The sequence below is a fragment of the Dipteris shenzhenensis genome, chromosome 32 (assembly GCF_047967505.1).
Source record: "Dipteris shenzhenensis isolate YYH24624 ecotype China chromosome 32, Dip_SZ_1.0, whole genome shotgun sequence".
In the NCBI taxonomy this organism is placed as follows: Eukaryota; Viridiplantae; Streptophyta; class Polypodiopsida; order Gleicheniales; family Dipteridaceae; genus Dipteris; species Dipteris shenzhenensis.
Genome location: NC_141627.1, coordinates 19,162,494 through 19,168,290, shown reverse-complemented (window position 1 = coordinate 19,168,290; position 5,797 = coordinate 19,162,494). Strand labels below are relative to the sequence as shown.

General features: G+C 47.9%; 1 pseudogene across 2 annotated transcripts; it reads left to right on the top strand.

The window, feature by feature from the left end:
• The first annotated feature begins 311 nt into the window (after positions 1-311).
• Positions 312-3,655, top strand: LOC147880414 (putative polyamine oxidase 5 pseudogene; annotated as a pseudogene). Of its 2 annotated transcripts, none has more exons than XR_015540565.1 (2): positions 312-442; positions 742-3,655. The product of XR_015540565.1 is annotated as a putative polyamine oxidase 5 pseudogene, transcript variant X2 (transcript). The 2 variants fall into 2 exon arrangements; XR_015540564.1 differs by having other exon boundaries at positions 312-553.
• The last annotated feature ends 2,142 nt before the right edge of the window (positions 3,656-5,797 follow it).

The window sequence follows — 5,797 nt, the reverse complement described above, 5'->3', positions numbered from 1 at the left end:
AAAAAAGTAAAGCAATGTGCATGCATCGACGATGTTGGGATGCTTTAAACTGTCTGGACCCTTGAGGGCGCGCTGCTGTATCAGATTTTGCAGCTGCTGCAGTGGTGGCTAGGGAGACTGAGCGAATGGTGTCACTCTGGCGTCTGAATCAGTACTTGGATCCCGGGAGTGAAAATGTAACTGGAGCTCTAGAGGCAAGCTGGGGTCGATGGAACATGTACACTGTAATATATATGTACTGGGCGAGTCTGAGGAGAGAGAGCGGGTCAAGAGATTGGATGCGGCATGCTAACAATAAGAACAGGCAGGAATCCGGATGACATTTTGATGCAGGTTTTGGCTGTTGCAAGTGCCAGATTTCGGTCTTGGAGCCTTTTTCAAGCTTTGGATCTGTCTTTGACAGCATCCGATGATCTGGACCACTAACCCAAAATGGAGGGAGGTGCGTTTTAGATGATAGTAGCTAAGTGAAAAGAGTCAGCTTCCAAAATTCCTCCCTCATCTTGGGCTTTTCATCCGGTCAGCGGTCAGATCCCGTGAAACAGGACCCCAGGTGAATCGAAAAATGATGCTTCATTTACATGATGATGATCCTTCAAGGCAATCTTCATCAGCCTGATGATATCTCCCGAGGAAAAAAACAAGACAGATTTCTGGTTTTGTTTCGAAGCTGCTGCAATTTTTGTGTGTATCTTCCCAATGCGCCTTTCATACTTATCTCATTGTTTGGGCTTTTCATAGGGTCAGCAGTCAGATCCAGCGAAGACGATGATTATTTCATTACATTCAATCCGTCTTTCCAAGAGTCCAATCTCCAAAAATCTTCAAAGCGTTGGAAGCTGCAGTTCGGGTGTACAAAATAGTTCATAAACATTTGCTGTTTCTGGTTGCCGTTGAGATGTGAATCAAGGCTGTGTCTCTGTCGTTTCAGGGCGGTGGTGCGGATGGGAAGAGGAAGGGACGTCATGAGGGAGGGTGATGGGGTGATGAGGAGGGTGATGGGAATGACAAAACTGCAGTGCTCTGGGAGACGGGGTGCTGCAACCGGCAGGGTGGTAGAAAAACTACGTAGTACGTAGATGGGAATCACAGCGGGCAAATAGTTTTCTGCAGATTTGCTGTCTAATCACAGCGATAAGAATCGCGAGCAAGCTCCATCATCGACAATTTTACGCTTGTTCATCGCCAAGATTTCATTCTCCAGCAGCGTTTATCAATCCTTCCTCCCCATTTTGCTGTCTAATCCGAGCGATAAGAATCGCGAGCAAGCTCGATCATCACCGATTTTAAGGTTGTTTCAGCTCTCCATCGCTTAGATTTGCTCCTCCAGCAGCGTTTATCAGTCCTTCGTCCCTTCTCCCTCCCTCATCCCTCCTTCTCTTCCACTCCATCCCTCCTCTCCTCCTCCTCCTCCCCCCTCCTCAGCCATGGATCTCCCTCCCCCCCCCTCCCCCAAGCCCCGTGTCGTCATCATCGGCGCTGGCATGTCTGGCCTCTCCGCTGCCTCCCGTATCTCCTCCTCCTCTTCGACCTCCCCCCCCTTCGATCTCACCCTCCTTGAGGCCAGCCACCGCATCGGTGGCCGCATTTGTTCCTCCACATTCGCCCTCCAACGCGTCGAAATGGGCGCTACTTGGATTCATGGCATCGAAGGTAGCCCCGTCCACAAGATTGCCCAGCGCATTGGTGCTCTTCAGGGTGATATTCCTTGGGAATGCATGGATGGATTTCCGGAGGAGCCTGAGGTTAGAGCAGAGGGAGGTTTGGAAATCCATCCTAGCGTCGTCCGGTCCATGGGTAGCTTGTATAGGAAGCTCTATTCGCTCATCCAGCAAACGGATGGAGGGCTACAGCAATATTCCGAGGGCGAGCGAGATTCGCTCGAGCATTTGGAGCGTGTAAGGAATGGCTGCGAAGGGGGTAGTGTGGGAGCTTATCTGCGGGAAGGTCTGAAGACATTTCTCTCTGCACAAGAGGTTTGCTCAGTACAGAATGGCACCTCGAATGGGCAAGCGATTAGTGCACTGAATGCCTCCGCGAATGGACAAGGAAAGGTTTCTTCCTTGGACGGGCGAATGTGGAAGGCTTCCTCAAATCACTGCAGCAAGACTACTTGGGACCTCCGCTCGCTGCTAACGGGTGTGTTCATCATGCGTGAAAATCTGGAGCGCAGCGTGACCGCGGCGGATACGCTGACGGATCTCGATTTGGAGGCTAACGAAGAGTATTGGGAGTATCCTGGCGAGCACAGAACAATTGGGAAAGGATACTCGAGTGTGGTGAATGCAATGGCTGCCGACATTCCGGGCGAGAGCATACAGTTTGGCAAGAAGGTGAAGAAGATCGAGTGGTTAAACGCAAAATCCCAGTGCGGAGCCCCAGTTCGCATCCACTGTGAGGATGGAACCGTGTTTGAAGCAGACCATGTGATTGTCACTGTTTCGCTGGGAGTGTTGAAAGCCGAAGCGCTGGGACAGCAGCGACGCAGATTTGCAGACAACATCAACAACAGCAAGCATTGCCCAGCAGCAGTAGCCGAGAAAGAGGAGGAGGATGACAGTGGTCTATTCCAGCCTCCATTGCCTCGTTGGAAACAGGATGTGATCGCCAGGCTTGGATTTGGGGTGGTGGACAAGCTCTTCATGCGCATGAATCCCTCGCAAGCCGACGCGACTTATCCTCACACGCAGCTGGTCTTCCACCAGCAGCAGCAGCAGAATGCGCTGCTCCGCGACAGCTCCGAAGAAACGGCGGCCTCCTGCAGGATACCGTGGTGGATGCGCAAGAATTTCTCGCTGTACCCTATTCACAAGGGGTCGCATGTGGTGTGCACGTGGTTTACGGGGAAGGAGGCGCTGGAGATGGAAGGGCTAACGAACAAGGAGGTGGTGGAGGGGGTAAAGAGGTGCATGGAATCGTTTGGGTTCAAGGAGAAGGTGAGGGAAAGGAAGCCGGAAGCGGCGAGCAGCAATGGAGCTGGGAGGGAGATGAACGGGAGCAGCAGCAGCAGCAGCAGCAGCAAGGTGGTGGATAGAGCTACTGCGAGAGAGATGAATGGAGCTCAGAAAGTGGTCGAAGCTGGGAGGAGGAGCAAGCTCAGGAATGGCGAGGTGTGCGAGATTGTGAGGAGCAGCTGGGGGAAGAATCCACTGTTTAGAGGATCATACAGCTACGTAGCAGTTGGATCGAGCGGCGAGGATATAGACAAGCTCGCAGAGCCATTGCCAAGGATCGGCTATGGCGATGGAGATGGAGCTGGAGATGAAGCAGGTGGCTATGGAGGGCAAGAGCTTGAAGCTGGCAACTATGGAGGACAAGAGCTTGAAGCTACAATGTCTAGCTCTTCTTCTTCTTCTTCTTCTTCGTCGTCGTCGTCTCCTGCTGCTGCTTCTTCTTCTTCATCTTCTTCATCTTCTTCTCCACTTCAGTTGCTCTTTGCAGGCGAGGCCACCCATAGATTCTGCTACTCCACCACCCATGGCGCCTTCCTCAGTGGCCTCAGAGAAGCTGAGCGGCTCCTCCACCATTACGGCTTGCTCTCTGCTACAGCCGATTGATTTCAATCTTGCTTTCCACTGCAGATTGATTTCATCATTCCATCTTCTACAACAAACAGCTAGCTTGCTCTCTCTCTCTCTCTCTCTCTCTCTCTCTCTCTCTCTCTCTCTCTCTCTCCCCCTCCAGTATGACTTTCTTTAGCTTCCTCCCCGGCTCATAAATCTATCTCCATGCTGCGTGTACAAAATTCTTTTGCTTTCCGCTTGTCTATATCTTGTACCTCCATCTTCTTCACCTGCGGCCAAGAATTTTGGATGATAACAGCAGCAGCAAGAATGAGTACTCTTACTAATGCCTCGTAGAAGAAATTATATGCAGCTTGGATATGAGACACCCTCTGATAAGTTGGCTCGAAGGAAGATGCTTGAATTCATCTGAGACACTCAAAGATGCTTGAACACGAGACACTCTCTGATAAAGTGGCTGTTAATCCCTCTTGCAGCTTCCCATCAACAACATATGCAGGATTGACGACGGACTTTCATTTAAAGGTGGTTCTCCATTCTTTTTTCTTCAATCCATTGCGTTTCTGCAGCTTCCATTGCAGCAGCTGTGCCGTTGAAATCCAGCTGAGGGCGGAGAATTATAGAATTATCATTTCCCAGCTCTGGAGTGGGATTCCCAGATCACGTATATGCTATTTTGTCTCTCTTCCATCACGAATATCCTGCAGTTGCCTTTTGTTGTCAGCTGCTTTTTCCGGAGCAACATGATCAGCTTTTTTGGTAGAAGGAACTCTTTCCTTCAATTTTTTTTGATGCTAGCTCTGTAAAGTATACGCGGATCTTTCTACCGATCATATCAACAGAATATAGTGATGCTGTTATCTTTTCAACTCATCCCACATGTGCATTGAACGTGAAATCCTCTCCCTTGTCGCTAGACTGCTGCTCTACACTTCTCCTGCGGAGTTTAGACATTTTTCTGAGTAGCTACCTGCACTAATCTCGGTCAGTAATCCACACATGGATGTCTAGTTTTCAAAATTTGCAGGTTGGGCGATGCTGTTATCTTTGGCAATTAGTAGCTATCTTTTCTAAGTAGCTACCGGCAATTAGTAGTCCTCAGGGATGTGTAGTTTTCCAAGTTTCGAGTTTGGGACAGTCCATTTCTCAATGTAGATTCATCATAAGCCAATATGGATCAACTCCAGAGTGTGATCATGCACATTTGTCTTGACATTCCATCTACTGTAGAGGTTAAGAGTAAGTGAGATGTCTTTCCTTTCAATAGCACCTTTTAGCTTGGTAGCAAGGTCCGTGTAGAGACATAGTTTCCATGGTTTCATAGTTGCAACGTCATCACACTCCTCATAGTCTCCTTGTTATCTTTTCAAGTGTGGTCAAGCCAGAGAGACATGAACAAGACCCGTTCGAGGGGTATCAGATAGAAGGGGTGTACACAAGCTAGATGGAATCATGGCCAAGTACCTACCTACTTATCTCAATAATGCTGAATAAACCAACCTTTTAGTGTATTTTGCACCACTTGAAATTGAGAAAAACAAGCTAAGGTTTCTCATTATTAGAATTTAGTGTAAAGTTTAGTAGATATATATGTTTTGAGATTCAAAGACCGGTTGATGTGGAGTCTTTATTTGGATTCGTTGAGGAGAAAGGTTTTTGCAAGCATTGGTCTCACTTGGACTAATTTAGGATGTCCACAAACTTCCTTGCCCTTGGACGTGCCCAAGGCTCATGGACGGGCAAGATTTCCCGCTCGTAGCCTGTCGGTGGAGATTTAATAAATGCATGGGCAATGGCCATAGTGTGTAAATGCCTTGATCTTATGTTGTGACAATTGTAGCCATGGAGTGACATCCACTAGAACTAACTTTTGAGCATGGCTATGGCTCAATGAATTGCCACCCTAAACATAGATATTAGAGCCATCCTACACAACATAAATACATAAATACATGATTAGGATTGTATGGGTGATTTGAGATTGATAAAGGATGGTCTAAATTCCCACTCCAAACATGGTACAACAAACCATGTGTTTTAGCCTAGCAATAATGGGTTTGTGTTGCATGTTCTAACAATACCTTGCTTGGTATCTTATGCCTTTGCATGTCTCGCTTATATTGCAATGGCTTATACTTGCTATATGCTTATACTCCTTTGTATAGCCAATGCAATTATTTGATCAAGACTAATAGTCTATACACCATGAAAATTAAACTTTATTTTCTTCCCCTCTTGATTTGAACCTTTGGAAACAGTGTAGCACTTCATGT